The 20,170-nt window shown below is 37.9% G+C and overlaps 1 protein-coding gene and 1 pseudogene across 2 annotated transcripts in view; both read right to left on the bottom strand.

Annotated features, from left to right (window-relative positions):
- Nucleotides 1–18,856, bottom strand: part of LOC146388634 (sterile alpha motif domain-containing protein 9-like) — a 32,877-nt gene extending 14,021 nt beyond the window's left edge. The window contains exons 1-2 of one of the 2 annotated variants that reach the window (XM_084926057.1): nucleotides 18,657–18,856; nucleotides 17,406–17,467 (exon numbers count right to left, since the gene is read on the bottom strand). The gene's annotated coding sequence lies outside the window, so the exon portion shown is untranslated. Of the gene's footprint in view, nucleotides 1–3,049; nucleotides 3,271–17,405; nucleotides 17,468–18,656 lie in introns of those variants that run through there. The other variant, XM_084926056.1, reaches the window with a different exon arrangement.
- On the bottom strand, nucleotides 10,582–17,370 carry LOC146388635 (sterile alpha motif domain-containing protein 9-like; annotated as a pseudogene).
- Nucleotides 18,857–20,170: the final 1,314 nt, after the last annotated feature.

Raw genomic sequence — 20,170 nt, 5'->3', positions numbered from 1 at the left:
ATGTCAGTCATTGCCAGTTATCAAAAATGCTTGATTGCAGTTCAAGCAGCCATGGTTGGCACAGTCAGTCATTAGGTTTAGGGGGCAATTAGGGCTGCCACAATCGATTATTTTGATAGTCGACTAGTCACAGATTATTTTCGCGATTAGTCGATTAATCAGATCATGCATCCATTGGACGTAAAACGTACAGCTTATTGCATCGGCATGCAACTGCGCTTATATAACTATCATTAGCTTACAGCTTAAAGTGTTTAAGGTATTTGCTAACTAAAAATAAAGACAAAAAGTCTAGTAAATTCTCTACCATCTCACACTTCCGTTTATTCAGCTGTGTGAAAACTGTAACTTTAATCTCAGCCAAACCGATTTACTCAGGAACAAATAAAACACTGAAAAAAAGCCAAACAATAACAGTTTTAAGTTATCTAAGTGACTTATGTATCATGTTTAATCTGAGTAGCGAAAGGCTGTGTGGGGGGGGTTGAAAACGATTTGCCGGGAGTCCGGTGTTCTCACTGCCTTGAACCCCGGCTAGCTTTCGAGCTGGTGGCTAACAGATGTCTCCGAAACGTCGGAGCACTTTTACAAATATGTGATGTCTTGATAAACCAAGCAGATATTTGAAGTTTACACAGCTACATTCTCACCTGAAAAATATGTTAAAAGTTTATTTTGTGACCCAGAAAGAATAATAAGAGTAATATTAAAACTAAGTAGCTGCCGCCATTGTTGGAAACTCAAATTGGCTGAGCTATGAATTCGGGGATAGGTTGGGCCACAAAGGATACGCCCGACCCATCCTTCAAATCTGGGGAAAAGTAGGATGCATTTGTCGGCTGCATTTGCAGAAGTCTTCAAATTTGGAAAGCCTTCGTCATGTCGCTGTAACGTAATCAACCATCAAATGCGGGCAAAGGAGGATGCGGTTCCTGAATTTGGACAGCTATGATATAGGAGTTGCTTCTTCTTCGTTGGGGTTTAACGGCAGCTGGCATCCTTGTACATGCAGTGCTGCCATCTTCTGTTTCAGTCCGTTATTACACTCTTAAATCCTACTACTTATTCCTGCGTCTTTCAGGATCTTACAAGGCTTTAAACGACGCGTTGACTATTGAATTTGTTGTCGACGATTTTGATAGTTGACGTAATCGTGACTAGTCGACTAATTGTGGCAGCCCTAGGGGCAAGTATTTCTTTACACAGTGTCAGGTATGTTTGGATAGCTTTTCCTTTAATAAATCAAATAATCATTTAAAGATGTATTTTTTTACTAAGTATATATTTATCCAACATTAAAATTTGTTTGATTTTTTGGGGGTAATTTTTTGTATTGTTTTGTTGTGATCTGAATCATGTAAGTGTGACCAATATGCAAACAAATAAGAAATTAGGAAGGGGGCAAATGCTTTATTGCAATGCATACACAATGCAATAAAGCATTGTATACTCTCTTCTGTGCCTAATTAGACAGCTGCTCATTAAAGAAAGTATCTTGTAGGGCCAAACTTCCCCAATCGAAAATCAACCACCACAAGTTCCTTACCCAGTCTGATTTTGTAGTTGTTGTTTTGCTCTTAACGACAAATTGATGCAAATACGTTTTGCCGAGTCGGTGTAACCCTCACCGTCTTGCAAGTTAACACTCTTGGTTTATCCTTCACTGTGAACACTATTTTAAATTTTTAATGCAAAAAAACTAGCCAAGTCTTTTGGCACATTTTGATTTTGCTGTTTGGTAAATGTAGCATTATGCAAACAAGTATTTTTGACACAAGATTAGGTTGGATTAGATTAGACAAAAATTTATTAATCCCTTGGGTGGGTTCCTCAGTAGCACACACTGACAGAAGTTGCACGATACAGAGTTGGAATACCAAATAAAGGGGAATGAGAGAGAACGAATATAAGCATAAATATAGCATATATACACATATATAAATACAGAATATATAATAGGGATAAATAGGAATACCAGTGAAATATACTCATTGATGAGATGTAGACCGCCAAAGTCTATTGCACATTTCAACTATTGTGAGTTTATTGCACAGTGATGGTTGCACAGTCGAATATAAAAAATATTGCACAGTAAAAGACGTGAAAGAGTGTTTAAAACAAAACTAAAACACTTCTTGTTCCTCTTTTGAAACACTGTAACTAGGCACAGAATCACTGTTTTAATCAAACCTCTTCTGGTTACAAAAGAACGTTTTTATGAAATCACAACAGTCCAATGGGCTTATACTGTCGCAAAGCTCAAATAATCTCAAACTGGTTTCTTGAACATGGCATTGAGTTCACTGTACTCAAATGGCTTACAGTCACCAGTCACACTCAATCCAAAGACCTCAATCCACAGAGCACCTCTGGGATGTGGTGGAAAAGGAGATTTGCTTCATGGATGTTTAGCTGACATATTTAATCGTCACCTCAGTTTCACAATTGTAATTGGACCCTCTTCTAAAGCCCCCCCTTTGATATCGCATCTCAGGCATGTTCAGGCAATGTATTTTCAAAGCACACTGCATTGTGCCAATACAATGAATTAAATCTGAGTGAATCACTCAAGGACAAAGTTGATTATAGAAGTATTACGCCCAGCAAGAAAAAAAACACTGAAGGCGGAAGGGTGCGGGGAGGGAATTTTTTGGGAAAACTCAGAAGCGGTTTCAGATTTGCCTGGTAACTTCACAAATGCATTCATTTATTTGTTTGATGAATGAAAAACAGCGCTCGTGTTTGTAATAAGTAAGCGCAGAGGCATTTTTGCCAGTGGCATGTGAAAAAAAACAACATTTTGTTACAGTTTTCCTCGATAGTTGCTGTTAATGTGTCTGTAAAGCTGATGTTTTTCATGTGCTTTCAATCTCTGACTCACTAAACACGTAGGCTAACTCTTACATAAAATTACAATAATCGACATTTTCTGCACACTATGAAGTTACCCCAAACGAGTTACGTATACCCGCAAAGAAGACGTGATTTCAAACAACAAGTGAGACAAAAACTATTAGATCTACAAAATATGGTAAGGCAGTTATCTTACCTTGGAGAAATACCGACGGAAAACAGTCCCTGCAGGCATACAAACAAAAGTGCCGCCTGTGTTTCAAGCCCGATATGTTATGTGTCGTTTCCTGCTATGCTGCACACGGTATCCTCGACCAGTTTCAAGTTTCGTTTTTAGAGAAACAAGCCCGCAGAGCTGCACCCCTGGACCCCTGCACCGGAAATCCCTCAGCATAATAAGCGTCACGTGATTGTTAAAAAAAAAAACGATTTTAAAAATGCTGTTTAGCGGAACAAATACACAAAATGTATTGTGAAATTTTTACATTGTAAAATTTATGTGAGATGCTTTTTAATTTTTGAGATAAAGGTACTTTATATAAGGTTTTTTAAAGGCTCGGAAAAACGTACCAAAATATATTAACATCGGATCGGTCTAATTAGTGTTGAAGCCTACCATACTGGAAACAGTATGGTATAGTTTACATTTGTGTCCGGTCTTTGTACTATGCTGTATAAACCGGAGTGAGTAAGTGAGCACAAAACAGGCAGTGACAACCACTGAGCTTTTAAAACTTTTAAGAAAAAGAAAATTCAAACTTACCAATATTTGTTATGAACTCTGATCACATGTGTAAGGTTATGAATGTGTGAAAAATTAACATTTCCTCTTTGAGCCAATGAGAATTATGCTTCTTGTTTTCATTGCTTTAGCCCAGCTGTAAATTGTGGCCAAACAACTGGCAACATTAAAAGTTAGAATGAACTAAGTAACACAAAAAGCTAAAAGAAGTGACATTGGATTGATTCGACCTGAGCAGTACAAGTTATGTCACCACAATAAGTAAATCTACTTGAGCCACACCTTAGCTTCAACCAAGGAGAGGCTGTCTTTGTAGTACAGCACCAGCAGCCTGAGAAAAGTAACCAAAAACAGGTCATCTCAATGAAACATGTCTATGTAAAATCTTTAAAAAACTATTAAACTAATTAGTTGTACTTTCATATCAGAGCAATGTATGTGTGTACTTTCTATAAACCTAGTAATGATCTCCATCCACATCATTATGTCTGTAAACATAAGCATGGATAAACAGACCAAGTTGTTTAGCATGGTGGGTGAATATCCACTGCATATGTGGAAGAACGTGTTTACAGGGCAGCTGCTATAAATAACATCACCCTGCATCATATTTGCAGCATGAAATCTAACACCTGGTCTTTACTAATTTTGGTTGGTGACTTCAAAAAATATTTTGAGTTTGAGGGTTTTTTGTTTTGTTTTTTGTTTTTCAAAAGTGACAATTGTAAACATGATCCAGATGTCATTCGCTTCGCTGGTGGATACTTCACTACACATCCAAATCCAGTAGCTCATCTGCTCCCCAGTTATTCACTCAAACACAACTAAAGGACTTAGTAATTGATTTGGATCTGCCAAACGAAGCAGCTGAACTGCTTGGGTCTAGGCTTAGAATGCAAAACCTCCAGACTCCAGGAACCAAATTTTATTTTTCTAGGCATCATGATGGGGATTGTATTCCATCGTTGGAAATGGATGATATTGAATTATGTTGATGTTGAAGGTCTTTAGTGAGTACAATGCTGACATTGAAAGCTCAGAAGCTAAAAGGTGTCCTAATAATATAATGACAGTTACTCTGCATCCATGCCAACTGGTCATTCTATCCGGGTTAATAGAAAACTATGAAAATATGCAAACTGTGTTGGAGACCCTAAAATACAATCAGCACAAACAGACCATGTGTGAAAAAGAAATTACTTGCATTTTGTGACAAAACTGTACTTGATTTGGAGTTTTTACTGGTATTTTTTAAACTCGGGATCATTGAATTTGGTAACATCAACTATTTCCTGGAAATGACTAACAGCTCACCATTTCAGTAAATTTTTCATACCTTTGTTGTTGGTAGATCCTGAGTCTAAGATTACACATTAAAGGATCATAAAAGTAGTGCAGGCCCCACATCTTTGTCGTACCTCCAGCCGTTCAACAGTTGACCTTAAACTTACAGAGATGTGATGATTTTATGTATAATTAAAGTCAGTAATATATCCACAAACACAACAAGCTGAAAGTCAGTGAATGCTGCTCGGTTTGCAGTCCTGAATATCACGGCACAAGCAGGATTCACTGCGCTGTTAATGTTAGCTATGTTATATTGCTGCCTCTGTTCGGTGGTGTCAAGCAAACGGACTTTAACGTGTGTTTGAACGAGCTGACGGTTCACTCGTTAAGCTGAAAGAAAGATGCTTTAATCACAGGAGTCACACGTGTCCACTGTACCATCTGGGAACTCTTCTTGTTTAGCACACAAACACTAAATCCTCTTCCTCTTGTGCTGTTTTGTAGCAGTGTATACACCTGAGACTGTCACCTGTCTGTCTGTCCTGCACTCTCTCTCTTTTTCTTTCTCTCTAATTGTGTAATGAAAGTATGAACATGTATTAATTAGAGATGGACCGATCCGATATTACGTATCGGTATCGGTCTGATACTGACGTAAATTACTGGATCGGATATTGGAGAGAAATAAAAAATGTAATCCGATCCATTAGATATCAAAAAAAGCACCTCACAAAACTTGCGACACGGCATAACTCAGCTCATAACCGTAGGTTGCAGCAGTATGTGTCACGTGATAGAGCGGCTGTGTGTATTTGTAGCCTTGCTACCAAACCGGCATTTCATCTCCGATGAAGTTATCCCAGCAAGTGTGTAAGTTCATCTCTGAATGTTTGTAAAGCATTCCCACGTTAAGCTTAACAACCGATATATGGAGGAGTGCCTCTTCTCCCTCCCTCTCCTGCTGCTACTTCAATCATGAAACTGATCAATGATCAGCTGATCGGCTTTTCTGTCGCGAGTCCATCTCTCTTGTTTGTTTTTGGCCCACTTCGTGACAGAAAGAGGAAACCAGCGGCTGAACAACAGCAGCACGTTTAACCTTGATAAGCTGTTGTTAGAATTTATTTAATATTACTTTCTACACCAGGATCCTTTTCTATGCAGCTGACGGCTGGTAACTGTGCAGGGGCGGATCTAGCAAAGTTTAGCCAGGGGGGCCAATAAGGCATTAACAGGGAAAATGGGGGCACAAAGACATACTTTTCTTTCTTATTCTCATTTAAAATGTCTAGCTTTTAATAAATAATTATCTGAATCTTACACCCAAAGTTTTAATCTGATCTAAAATGTATAGAAGTCCATTACTGTATATAGTAACTGTTAAGTCTAATATACCCTAGTAAGCTATAGTACTTTTTCCCTTGGGAAGGTACCATCTGTGCAGTCAGCAGTTCTGTTGAAGAAAGATGTTGAATCTATTTAATTATTCTTGAAAAATAATTGATTTCTGTGCATTTTTTTTCACACTGCATCAAATTAAAGTTGATTACGTCGATTAAGCATCATGAGGTGGGGGGTGGGGGGTGGTTCCCTATTTTTTTTTTGCTGGGAGTTGGAACCCTATTAGTTAGGTTGCTTAATATTTCTCCTAAGTACTCTTTAAAATACCAGAATAGGAAGGATTGAGTAGGTTTAAGTTTATTAGATTGATCAGTTTTGCTGAACTATGAAATATTTTGGGTGCAGTGTATTTTTTTACATACAGGTATAACAGAATAGTATTAGTGTTGTTGTTTATTTAAACTTGAGTATGAACTTATACAAAATGCAGCAAGATATTAAAAAAACAGTTTTATTGATTCAAAAACACACTATATCGGATTCATATCGGTATCGGCAGATATCCAAATTTATGATATCAGTATCGGTATCGGACATAAAAAAGTGGTATCGTGCCATCTCTAGTATTTATAAGTTACACTTGTGTTTGAATCCTGCAGCTTATCACACATTTGATTTCCATGTGTGACAACTGCAAATGTCCAGAGTGAGGACAGCCTGAGGGACCCACTGCTGCACATCATCTGTGAGGCTTTGCACCCCTGATGATCCACCAGGACAAACTCAGCAGTGTGTGATGAAGAGGAGGAGGAAGAGCCAGCAGCAGCTGACAGATGGAGAGAATAGACAGACTGTTCCCTGTTTGTGAAGGACTGCTAGGAAAGTTTAAAATAACTAATTGTCTGTCCTGAATCAGTCTTATTAGGTAATGTTCAAATAATGTTATCATTCCAGTGTTTTCAGTGTGGGAGAAAGTACTCAGGGCCTTCAAGTTAAACACTATGAAAGCCTTTAAAAAGTTTACTATTCAGAAACCTAAAGTATGTATTGGCAGCAGAATGGACCTATAAATAAATGTCCATGTTTGTTTCAGTTCTATGAGGCTTTAAGTATTTTGGATTAGTAATACTGCTGTGTTTGTTGTATCATATTGCTGGAATTGTTTATATACTTTATATATTCTGAGGTAAGTTGATCTATAGTGTTACATCATATTCTATAAGGATGTTATGTGTTTGTATACCTTCTGCCCAGTTTGACCCATTTAGCAGAAGTCAGCCTGTTTAAGGCTCTGATATCTATTCTGTATGACTTAAAGCAGTTATGACATGGTCTGATTTTCTCACCCAATAAAGGAATATTTAATATATCGGTCTACTCTTCATTCTATCAGAAACAGTTATCACAGCTCATACATTTTCATTTTTACACATATATGTAAGCATTGAGCCAAATTTAGTAATGCCAACAAATTAAAAGAACAATATTTGTCTCTTATATATAATACATCTATATATACACTGTCAAAGATACTTGTCTTTGAGTGAAGGTGATAAGATATATAAATAACTGCAACTTGAATCTTCACTGAAGTTCAGTATTTGACACAGAGTTCAAGTTCACTGCTGGAATAACTAATAATGATTAATATAATAATAACTTTAATATTGGCCATATTATATTTACATTACCAAAGTGAGATGACTTTAGTCTCATGAACAACATTAGCTAATTGTTATTTACTAGCTAATCTTAAATGACTGTTCAGTACAGAAATGAAGCCCAACAATCATGTTTTACAGTCCCGTGGTCTAAGCCTCAGATACTTATCAAACCAAACAAAGCTCATATAAAAACAAACAGATGAACAAAAACAATTTCTCCTTCATTTCTGTCAAACAATGCTGTAAGAAACGTTTCTAGCAGATAGTATCATGGTTGCTAGGCAACCTGAGCAGCAGAGGCTAGACCGTCCCATTTTACAAGCCTCGCACTTCCGGCCTTCTCAGTCTTCGGAGGACCCTGGCCCATGTAGACCGTGAAGGCTGGGTCCTCCAAAGGAAGCAGCCCCTGAATTTGGACACAGCCTTAGAGTGGAGATATCTTTGGGGAGGAATGAGGGGCTGGCATCAGTCAGTGTGGCACCCTGACCCCGAGGAGTAGGTATGAGGGGTCCCATTTTATATCCAGGATACACATGGGGGTAAAAGCACCAGGGTGGTCCTGCGGAGTCAGGCAGAGGGGCGTAGCAGCATCCTCTGTCCTCACACTCGCTCGGGCTGAGCAGTTTGTCCCTGCCACAGTCAAACCAACTCTCTGGAGCCATGGCGCATTCACTGCCTCTGGAAATATTACATTTCTGGGATCTTTCAGGGTGTATACCCCGACTTGAATTGTTCTGTGGCTTTGCGGGATAAAGCAAGTCGTCCATGTGCTATGATGTCATGTCGATCATCATGAACTGACCTAACCTATCGGGCTTCACTGTTGAAAAAGCAGTTCATGAACAAACAAGCTAATAAAGAAAATGCGAAGAGGGGCACAGCTACAGTGAAGTGGGAGAACAGACCCATCGTGCACTGCTCAACTAGTTCATATGTGAGCAATTTCAAAAGGCTTTTATTTTGGAAGGCAAAATCAGACTGACTTGAAATTGACATGGTATCAGAGGTGGTATGTGAGGGTGGATGCTGTTGATCTAGGCTGAAATTATCCTGTGGAAACGGGCAATTTTCCATTTAAGAGCATTCTGAAGTCATGATATATAGGCATTTATATGGGCAATTTGAAAGGGCCATTACTTTGAAAGGCAAAATCAGACTGACTTGAAATTGACATGGTATACACAGGGAATGCAAAACAAATTGGAGGCTGGCTTGACACAAGTAAAATATTCAGTGGTAGAGTGCATAGTAGTTCATAAAGCTAGCAGTCCCAGCCCCGTGTCGAGCAGTTATCTGTTCCCTCACATCAAATTATCTGTCAGAAAATGAACACTGTTGTAAAGTTGCGACACATTAAATTAAGACTTCTACAGTGAATTAGTTTAACCATTAATAGCAAAAACTTTTTTGGGTGGGTGGGGGGGTTTGGTTATTTTTTCATTAAAATCTTTATATTTCCTGAGTAGTTTCATGAATGTATTTACCTCGAAATAATTTGATTTCTGTATTAGTTGTACTAATGCGCTGCCCACACTCTTAAAATCCCAGAATAGCGTGCCTTGCTGAAATTCATATTTCATATTTGAAATTCATTTCGACCATAAAATCTGTTCCACAGAATTTACAAGAAAAATATAATACAATTTCTGAAACAATAAGAAGCAAGTACAGTGTAGCTGTCTTGCTTTAATAATTTAAACATTTTAATCATCATTAAAATTTACAGAAAAAATAACATTATGGTAAAATTGTTTACAGCCAAGAGAAAAATTAAAATCAAGGAATAAAGTTGCATCTATGTTAATGATGATTATCAAGGAAACACAAAGACTTAAGACCCTATTACTGTCTGCACACAGAGATTCAATTAAGGGATCTTTGAGGAATGGTAATGCTATTTTCTGGAGATTTGATTAGTTGGTAGGCAGTGATGCAGTACAGAAAAACCCGGGCTTAAACCTAAAGTTATCTGGATATGACTGATACTGAATATGACTTGCAGTACAGGCCTCATTTTCACCACCTGAAAACATTTGGTGCATCATGAAACGAAAAGTATGAAAAAGATGAACTACGACTCTTGAGCAGCTCAACTCCTACATCAGACAAGGATTGGACAACATTTCTCTCCCAAGAGTTTAGCAGCTGGTCTTCTCAGTTCCCAGACATTTACAGACTATTGTAAAAAGAAGAGGGGATGCTGTGCAGGGGTAAACATGGCCCTGTCCCAACAGTTTTGAAATGTCATCAGATTCAAAATTACCTTATTTTTTTCTTCTCATTTTAAACACTTTGTATATTGGCTATGTTCTACTGTGAATATGGGTTTAGGAGATTTTACATATCATTGCATTTGTTTTTATTCACATTTTACACAGTGTCCCAACTTTTTTGGAATTGGGGTTGTTTTTCATTAACCATTTGTAGAGCTTAACTCTAAAAAAGGTGCATATTTGCTTTTTATGTCACTTTTAATATACAGTATAAGATACACGGACTATGTGACCAACTTAAAAATATTCACATACTTGAAAAAGTATCAGTCCAGCAACCTCTGATGCAGTGGCATCATTGGAAGCCATAATCCAGTTAAGTCTGCAGCTGACAGTGATTCCACTGTGACACCACTTTTAGTTTGAGTTGAAGTGGAGATGTCAAATTGAGAAGCAATGTCAAAGAAATGACACCAGAAAATTACAACTGGAAAAGGAGTTTAATGTATTCAATTTCTTTTTCTTTACATACTTTAAGAACACGCAGACAGCTGCTAATATTGCTATGCATGTAATGGATTAGGTTGTGAATGGTCTCCCTGAGGTCAAGTCATACATTCAGCCTCTGTTTAGCAAAAAACAAACACCCCCCCCCCCACATACACAAATATGAGCCATATTTGTGTAAAATCAGTTTACAAACAGTCTGAAGAGATTCATTCAAAATGAATTTAAAGCCAAGTAAAAATAACAAGATAACAGAGGAGTTCAAAAAGAACAACCAAGATTACATTTAACAAGCTGTAGAATACATTTGCATTATTAATTGCAATCTTTTCAGATTCAGAGAAGTAGCAGTATATTATACTCCTAGTCAAGTCACTTTTATTTCTTTATATAGCAAATTTAAAAAGAACGATTTTTAAACCAAGACTATCCCAAAGTGGTTTCTAGGCTAGGCAGATGTTATAACAATGCACGTATACACAAAATACACAGAATACAAGTACCAGTTAAAAATTAAACTGACGCAGAAATACAAAATGTGATACTCAAACATGATAAAAAAAATAAAAAAAATAGATGCATAATGAACATGACCAGGTTAAATAACATCATAACCAAACAAAAACTGTGGTAAATAATTTTTAAGCCCCTTCAGCCTTATTTTTAAATTAGCTTTAAATACATACACTAATATAATCGTAATGTTTTAAGTTGTGTTTCTTGACCAAATGACTAACATAAGGCTTGTGTGTTTTTGAATCATGATCTGTAATCTTTTCTTTCCCTTTGTACTAAACTGGATTCTAGTCAAAAGAAAGCAAACTATTTTTTCACAAGGATGTTGCAGGCAACAGGTCCTTTGAACGTGAACCCCAGGTAGAAGGTGATATTTTCGTTACTATGAGGCACTGAAGGTACATATAGAGGCAGGATATGGAACTTCCTTTTTTTAGGCCCTTCAAGATAAACCACTCCATCTTCAGTCCACCCAGAAACCCGCTTCAGCATTGTGGCAATTTCTGGCATCTTCCATGCCTCACCACTAAACCATTTCATACGTTTCTCAGAGACTGAGAACCACTTGGTGATTCTTTCAAACTTTTTCTTGTGGACAAACTTGTCCAATCCATTCCCACTACCCAGAAAAAAATGGGTGTAAAGCCTTCTCTTCCGCGGAGGAATGTCTTTCATCTTGGTCCTGTAGCCTTTTTCCAACTGTTCAACTGCTGATTGAACAATTTCATATTTGGTTTCTTTCTCATGCTCTGTGTCGTCATCCTCTGGCCAGAATAGCAATGTAAGCAAGAACAAGGCACTTGGCAAACATTTCCTTTTATCAGATGGAAACTGACAACAAAGTGCCTGCAGATCTTTCAGAGGAGCTACCTTTTGATTTTGTGGTGACAGACAGTTCAGAGAAATATGGGCCGCTATGTAATTGACAATGTCACTTTGACCAAATTTGGCTTTTAATGGATTGCTGGGGTAGAGAGAGAGGATACGCTCTAATCGTTGTGCTGCATCCCTCTGATCAATTAGCTTAGAGAGGATGGATGTTATGTTGCCACCACCAAGATGATAGATAACCATGCGTTTTTGGAAAGGTGTGAGGTTGGTTGGGATTGATTTTCCATGTTGTAGGAGTCCAGTGGAATAAGCTTCACTGAAATACAATCCATACTCAGAGGATTTTTTTGACAGCCATGTAAGTGGATGACTTATCTTCCCCTCAGGGCCTTCAGGCGCCTCTTCTTCATCTGCACCAATGTCTGTCTGGAAGTAACTCAGGTCTTCTGAAATCCTTTCCAAGGTGTCCTGCATTGTGTTGTGGAGTTTCTTCAAACGGTCATGAAATGGTGCCCAAACATCTTCAACTTCCTCTGGGATGTAATCAGTTAACAGGTACTTCATACATTCTGCATGGCCATTGGATCTGTTTGCAAACACTTGCAATGACAAGATCAGTTTGAGCAGGCTGCACCCAACTTCAACTTCAGCGAAAAATCCTAAACTGTTGTCATTTTCCATCTCAGCATCAGCTGCTCTTTCAGATTCCTGAAAACACTCAAGTGCTTTCAGTGCAGTTTCTACAGCATCTGCTGTGTTTTGGACCGTCTTTGGTACATTTTCAATTGTTTTGCATTTTGCTTGGAACCATTTCCTATATACCTGTCCCTTTGTGTCAAGTATATAGGAGTTGTTGGGCAGCTGTTTAGCTGCTGTCTCTGCCCAGTGTTTAGCTTCTTCAAACTTTTCATAAGTATAATGAAGACGAGCAAGTTGTTGTGCAAAGAATGGATCATTATGGAAACGTTCGAATGCTTCCTTGACCAACTCAATTGCTTTTGGAGGGTTTTTTTCTGTTTCACGTACAAGCTCAATGAGAGGAGAGAAAAAGCTATCATATTTATCTCCTTTGCTTATCCTGGATCTGGATCTCCGAATGAAAAGTTGTCTCAAAAATGTGTGATACTCATCCCTTCCAAATCTGTGCTCAAAAAGCACATTCTCGTGGAGCAATTCCATCGCCAAACTGCTTTGAGTTTGTTGAGGACCCAGAAGTTGTTGAAGAATTTCTTTTGCAACAAGTGGGTGGATGATTCTGATTGATTCAATGTGCGTCTTGTCATCTCGAAGGTGTAAGAAGACTAGTTTAGCCTGATCGCTGAGGGATCTCTCAAACCCATGCCGGCGAAACCTCTCCAAATGAAATGTTAAAGGAAGCAAAGCTTCACAGTGCAATTGAGAAATGAAAGAGTTTTGAACATATGTGTTCAGCAATGCTACATAGCTAATGAGTCGAGTGACAATAGAGTGGTGGTCAATGCCTTTCAGCAGATGTTTCACAAACTGATGAACATAATCTTCATTGAATCCTTCACTCATCAAAACAAACGTCAGAATGAACTGAGGTTCATATCGCTCTTCAAGTTCCTGCCGTTTTCCAGCAAACTTTCTCTTCTCCTGATCAGATAGCTCATGAGTGACAGACACATTCTGTAAAGGAGACTCCTTGCATTTTTTCTCTGGATCATGAGAACGTCTGCAACTCAGCAAAATGAAACACAGGGTGCCATACTGGATTTGCTTAACATTAATGGCAACCTCTAATTCATTCCTGAGATCATCTAGATATTCTTTGTCTGAGTCTTCAATGAGGAGCAGCACAGGAAGACATCTCTGTGGATCCTTTTCTTCATATTCTCTTAGTTCAACTGCATGTTGTGCAACAACAGAAACTGGATATGAGGGCTTCACAACCGCACACCTTAGACTTTTTCTGTTGTTCCACAGCACTTGTCTTGCCACAGTGCTTCCACCACTTCCTGGGTGATGGTAGATGTTTATGATATTCACTGGAGTCTGGTCTGCATTATATTTCAAAGCATCGTTGAGAAGTTTGGAAGTATCGTGATAAGCATCTCTTTTAATGACCTCAACATATTTGTTCTCAGCAAGCCAGAAATTCAACCAGGTCACTCTCCCACCACGGTAGAACTGGTGTTCAATGTTTTCTTTTTCTTCATTGATGAAGTCTATACTTGTTTCATCACAATGATTGACCGTCAGAATCTCCAGCGAGTACATCTGTTCCTCTACTTGTGTTTCGAGAAGACATATCCCTTTCACAAGGACCGGCAAGTGTTTGGTGACACACACTTTTACAGGTTGTATATGTTGCAGAGTTGCATTAATGTGACTCATTTTCATTCCAACAACGCTGTACTTGTCTACAGCTTCTTTCCCACATGAACCCTCTGCAAAGCTATGCCATTTCTGGAAGGTTTTCTCTGATTCACAGATGCAGATGATGTCTTCATGACCTTCCATGTCTGTGAAAAACTCATAGGTGTGCAAGAGTGGTTTCTCAACTGGTGATGCTAACAGAAATATGACCTGGAATGTACCTTTTGGCAAAATCTGTTTACAGATCAAAGACACAGACTCTCAGAGTAAAGTCATTTTTGTCTTGATCCAAGTCATTTCGTCACATGAAGTTTCATTTCCTTTGAAGTCAGTCCGCCCATTGCAAAAGATCCAACTAGTTTGATCAAACAAATGCAGGTGGTTTGTGAATTCTTTGATGTTTGTGCCAGCAGATATTTTGTAGCGCTGCAGAAAATGCATGTTTGCAGCACGGTACTCAAGGTATCTACTGCAAAGACCTGATATCTTTGAGTCTGGGTCAAAGTCGAACACGCAGAAAATATTCATGTTAAGCAGCCAGTCGATACTGGAAAGGTCATCAGGTTTGAATTTGTTTGTTACGAGTATGAACCATTTTTCCTTTTCAATGAATTTCTTACCACTGGTCATCAGCATGGTGAGTTTCCTTCCAAGGTCTTGACACATTTCTGGAGCAATAAGGAAATGATTTTTTTCTACTTCTTCTCTTTGAGCATCACGATCTTTGACTCTTTGGTAAAAGTCACTTAGGTCACTCACTGGCTCCGTTTTTGAACCCACTCTTCCCAAAATCATCTCTTTCTCAAACTCTTTGTTTGTTGATTCTTTGAAATTTGGCAGACGAACTGCATACAATTTGCCCTTGACAATACTTATTGATGGCACAATGTCAACCTCTACCACATATCGTTTTTCTGTACTTTGTCGATCCATGACCTCAATGAACCTTGGCGGTCGCACACACTGGCGTATGTGCTCTTTGTCAGAGGAGAAACTCCTTTCAATGTAGTCCAAAGCATCGACATAAATATCCTTGTCTGTTACAGGGATACCAGTTATCTCACCGTGCACATATTCTCCATCCTCCTTGCTGTCCATCACACCAAAGTGTATTGTGCCATTTGATCTGATATTCATACAACCAGCTGCAAATTTAAGAACCTCTTTGGCAAACTTAGCTTGGAGTCTTGTGCGATCCAATGTAGCAGCTACAGCAAAAGACTTAAATTCGTGGCATGGTGATATCAGATTAAAAGCACCTGATTCAGGCTGCAGGATGCTGTGTTTTACATATAAGAAATTAGTCCCTTCTTGATCGAATGGCCGTGGTTGGCAGTCTTCCTTTGAAATGAACACACATTGTTCCTGAGCAGTTTCTTTCTCCTGATCGCTCTGTGTAGTTTGTGCTGGAGAACCATCACTTACTGTTCGAAGACACTGAACTGATTTCTTACTTTTCTTTTCCTCAAACTCAGTTCTTTTGGAACCAGTAGTTTTTTTTCTTTTCTTGACATTTTTGCTGGGAGTTGATAAGCTCATCTCTTTTCTGAATAATCAAATGATGGTAACTGAGGTATTTTAGCTGTGAGAGCACAAAAAAGCATGTATTTGATTATGCATTAATAAAATTAGTTAAAAAAATATGAGATGTGTGACAATTGACATAAATTCCATCTTTAAGCGAAATACTGACAATATAATAGTTTTCTTCTTAATTTTAAACTTCCTTATTTATTGAAGCATTTTTTTTTGTTCAAAACAATAGAATAGAATAGAATAGCTTTTATTGTCACTGTTACAAGAACAATGAAAGGCAGTTTGTCTTTTCTCCATGTGTGAAGCACACAATAGCGTAAGTATTTACACAATCACAGAGAAATTTACATTTACACAAGAAAGACATGTACAAGTTATACATACACCTGCAAACAGCAGCCTGCAGCAAGGAGATAACAGGGAAAAGAACAGCAAGGATAAACCAAAACAGTAGCATTATGGTCTGTATAATCAAAAAATATACTAAAGGATGCTACTGATGGTTCACCTACGAAACCTGTGAAAGTGAAAGCTTAACTACTAAAAATGACTTATTGGGGGTTTTTATCTGTGTGTACATATCTTTATTGTTCTCTGTTGATAAAGTCTATCCGGTCGTTAAGTCTGACGTCACTAGCCGTGTCTGGGCCTAAACTCCGCTGCAGGTCCATATATCAAACGATCACTATGGCATTACTGAGAGTTGAAAAACTGTCTAAAGTCTTTCATCTTTAATAAAATGATCAGCGTTCTGCTCTACCAGGTGTAACAATTGAGTTTAACATCCAGGCATCCATGAAAACGGAATTTATGACATTTAACAGAGTTAGAAGTTAGCAGGAAGTTAGCTCGCTAGCTTCTATCTAAATACAATATAGCATGTCCTGACTGCGAGGTTTTGGAAACAAATTAAAACGTACAGCTCTGTTATCACTTCCAACATAAATGAAGACAGAAAACTAAACAGCAGTGACGTTTGTAGGGTTACTGAAGTTTGGCTAGCTGGTATATAATTATGTGCTACCTGACTGCTAGCGACACAGCTATATTAGCATAATATAAACAAGCTAACTTTTTTCCACTCGATAAAAGTTAACGTGAGTGTTCTCGGTGGTCAGGAACAAATGTAATCGCATGGCAGGATGCTGTAAAAGGACCAAACTTCAGCCAGGAGAACAACTGAGATAATCCATCCACAATACGAGGTTAGTCATTCATATACTGCTGCATGGGCTGGGCTGTAGTTACATCCTAAGGTTTTAAAAACTGAGCTTAAATAAATAATTAGCGGTAATAAAAGCCGAGGGAGGTCAACAGTGATCACTGACTGTTTTAGGAGCTTTTTGAGATTAAATAGAAGAAAATACAAAACATTAAACATGTTAACAACACAAAAGCCATATTAAACGCAGACTACATTAGGCCCGGAAGTAGGATTCGTCACGTCATCACTTAACACTTTGGAATCAGAGAAGAAAACATTAAATTGCAAGTAGGCTACAGATACTTAAAAGTTCCATAAATGCAAAAAAAAAAAAAAAAAAAAGGCATCTCATAGAAACAAAATTTACTTACCCATGATTTTCTTCCTCCTTTTGTCACATTATTAGCACTGCGTTTTACTTATCACCTTTTATCTGCAAATAAATCACACAATGACATGAAGTCCTTAATAATTTCAAGTGAAGTAGGTTAAAAGATCTCAAAAAGCAACATATCATGCCACAATCTAAGGAAACAGCTGACAACTCAACAATTCAACAATAAGAAAGAATTTGTAAAAATGGCAATGGGAGAGCTCCAAGGAGAAAACCACATTTGTTTAAAAATATCTTGATGATCCCAGAGACTTTTGGAAAAATATTTTGTGGACTGATAAGACACAACCTTTCGGGATTTTGGGGGGTCCTGCCATGTCTGTAATAAAATTAGCAGCTTCTTACGTTTGAGCATAAGAAACTGCGGTATGCCAACTTGGCAGCTGAGGCAGAGGACAGAGGCTGGAAGATCAAGGTGCGCCTGGTGGAAGTGGGGTGCAGGCTTTGCCTAATTGCCTAATTAGACAGCTGCTCATTAAAGAAAGTTTCTTGTAGCCCCGAACTTCACCAATTGAAGATCAACCACCACAAGTTCCTTGCCCAGTCTGATTTTGTAGTTATTGCTTTGCTCTTAATAACAAAATGATGTAAATACGTTCTGCCGAGCGGCTGTAACACTTGATGTCTCACAGTTTATCCCTCACCGTGAACACTATTTTATAAGATTTTAATGCAAAAAAATAGCCAATGTTGGGGTTTGAATATATAATCTGAATGTGTATTTGCTGGTATAAACCTGATTTTAGGGGAAACTCAGAAGTGGTTTCAGATTTGACTGCTAACTGTACAAATGCACTTTTTATGGTGAAAGGTAAAATGAAAGGTAATTTTGTTATAACTGTCCAAATAAGGGCCAGCAAGCGTTTCAATATAGCTGCCACATTTCTTACACTTTGAATGAATGGTGTAGCGTTATTCATTTATTTCGTTTGATTAATGTCGAGAAACAGCGCTCGTGTTTGTAATGAGGCATTTTTCAGGAGTCATGTGAAAAAAACATTCTGTCACAGTTTTTCTCGACAGCTGCTGTTAACTGTAAAGTGTCTGAGACAACACCTAATAAAGCAAATATTTTTCATGTGCTTCTAATCTGTGACTCAAACACGTAGGCTAACTCTTACAATAAGAATCACTAAAAACTTTTATAAGAAGCCGTGATTTTAACCTACAAGTGAGACAAAAAAAAAACCTATTAGATCTATAAGATATGGCAAGGCAATTATCTTACCTTGGAGAAATACCGACGGAAAACAGTCCCTGCAGGCATACAAAGAAAAGTGCCGCCTGTGTTTCAAGCCCGATATGTTATGTGTCGTTTCCTGCTATGCTGCACACGGTATCCTCGATCAGTTTCAAGTTTCGTTTTTGGAGAAACAAGCCCGCAGAGCTGCACCCCTGGACCCCATGCACCGGAAAGCCCACAGCATAATGAGCGTCACGTGATTGTTAAAAAGAAAAAAGCTGTTTGCGTTTTAATTTTTGAAATAAAGGTATTTTGAAAAGGCTTTTTAAAGGTTCAGACAAAATAAGTACCAAAATGTGTTAACATTGTTTAATAGGATAGATCTAATTAGTGTTGAAGCCTACCATATTGGAAACAGTATGGTATGTTTTTGTGTCCCGTCTTTGTACCATCTTTGTACTAAAAACCGGGATGAGTGAGCATCTGAGCACAAAACAGAGCTTTTGAAACTTTTAAGAAAAGGAAAATTCAAACTTACCAATATTTGTTATGAACTCTGATCACCTTAATCATATGTAAGGTTATGGATGTGTGATAAATTAACATTTCCTCTTTCAATGACAAATATGCTTCTTGTTTTATTGCTTTAGCCCAGCCATAAGTTGTGGCCAAACCACTGTCAACATTAAAACTTAGAACACAAAAAGCTAAAAGAAGTGACATTGGATTGATTTGACCTGAGCAGTACAAATAATGTCACCATAATAAGTAAACTATTCGAGCCACACCTTAGCTTCAACCAAGGAGAGGCTGTTCTTCTAGTACAGCACCACCAGCCTGAGAAAAGTAACCAAAACAGCTCATGTCAGTTAAACATTAAAAACTATACACTAGCAAATTACCTTAAACGTGTTAAAAAACTATGAAACTAAGTAGTTGTATTTTCATATGAGAGTAATGTATATTTACCTTGTAAAAGCCTAGTAATAATATCCACATCATTACGTCTGTATGATAAACAGGATTTGTGTATGTTATGCTTTGCAAAGAGACCAAGTTGTTTTCCTAAGTAACCAGGGTGAATATCCACTGCATATGTGCAAGAATGTGTTTACAGGGCAGCTGCTATAAATAACACTGCCCTGCATCATATTTACAGCATGAAATCCAACACCTTGTCTTTACTAATTTTGTGTTGATGGCTTCAAAAAATATTTTATAAGTTTTGCTCCATTATATCACATTTTTTTCCAGAAGTGGCAATTGCAAACATGATCCAGATATAATTTCTTTCGACTGTGGATACTTCACTACACATCCAAATCCAGTAGCTCATCTGCTCCCCAGTTATTCACTCAGCCAGAATTTAATGACTTGATCCAAAATTAGATTTGGACCTGCCAAAGGAAGCAGTTGAACTACTTGGGTCTCGGCTTAGTGTGAAAAAACCTCCAGGCTCCAGGAAACAAATTTTATTTTTATTAGACATTGTGAGAGGAATTGTATTCCATTACTGGAAATTGATCATTTTGAATTATGTTGATGTTGAAGGTCTTTAT

The sequence above is a fragment of the Perissodus microlepis genome, chromosome 4 (assembly GCF_051167445.1).
Source record: "Perissodus microlepis isolate ML-2025 ecotype Zambia chromosome 4, ASM5116744v1, whole genome shotgun sequence".
Taxonomy (NCBI): Eukaryota; Metazoa; Chordata; class Actinopteri; order Cichliformes; family Cichlidae; genus Perissodus; species Perissodus microlepis.
This window is presented reverse-complemented; position numbering and strand designations above follow the sequence as displayed.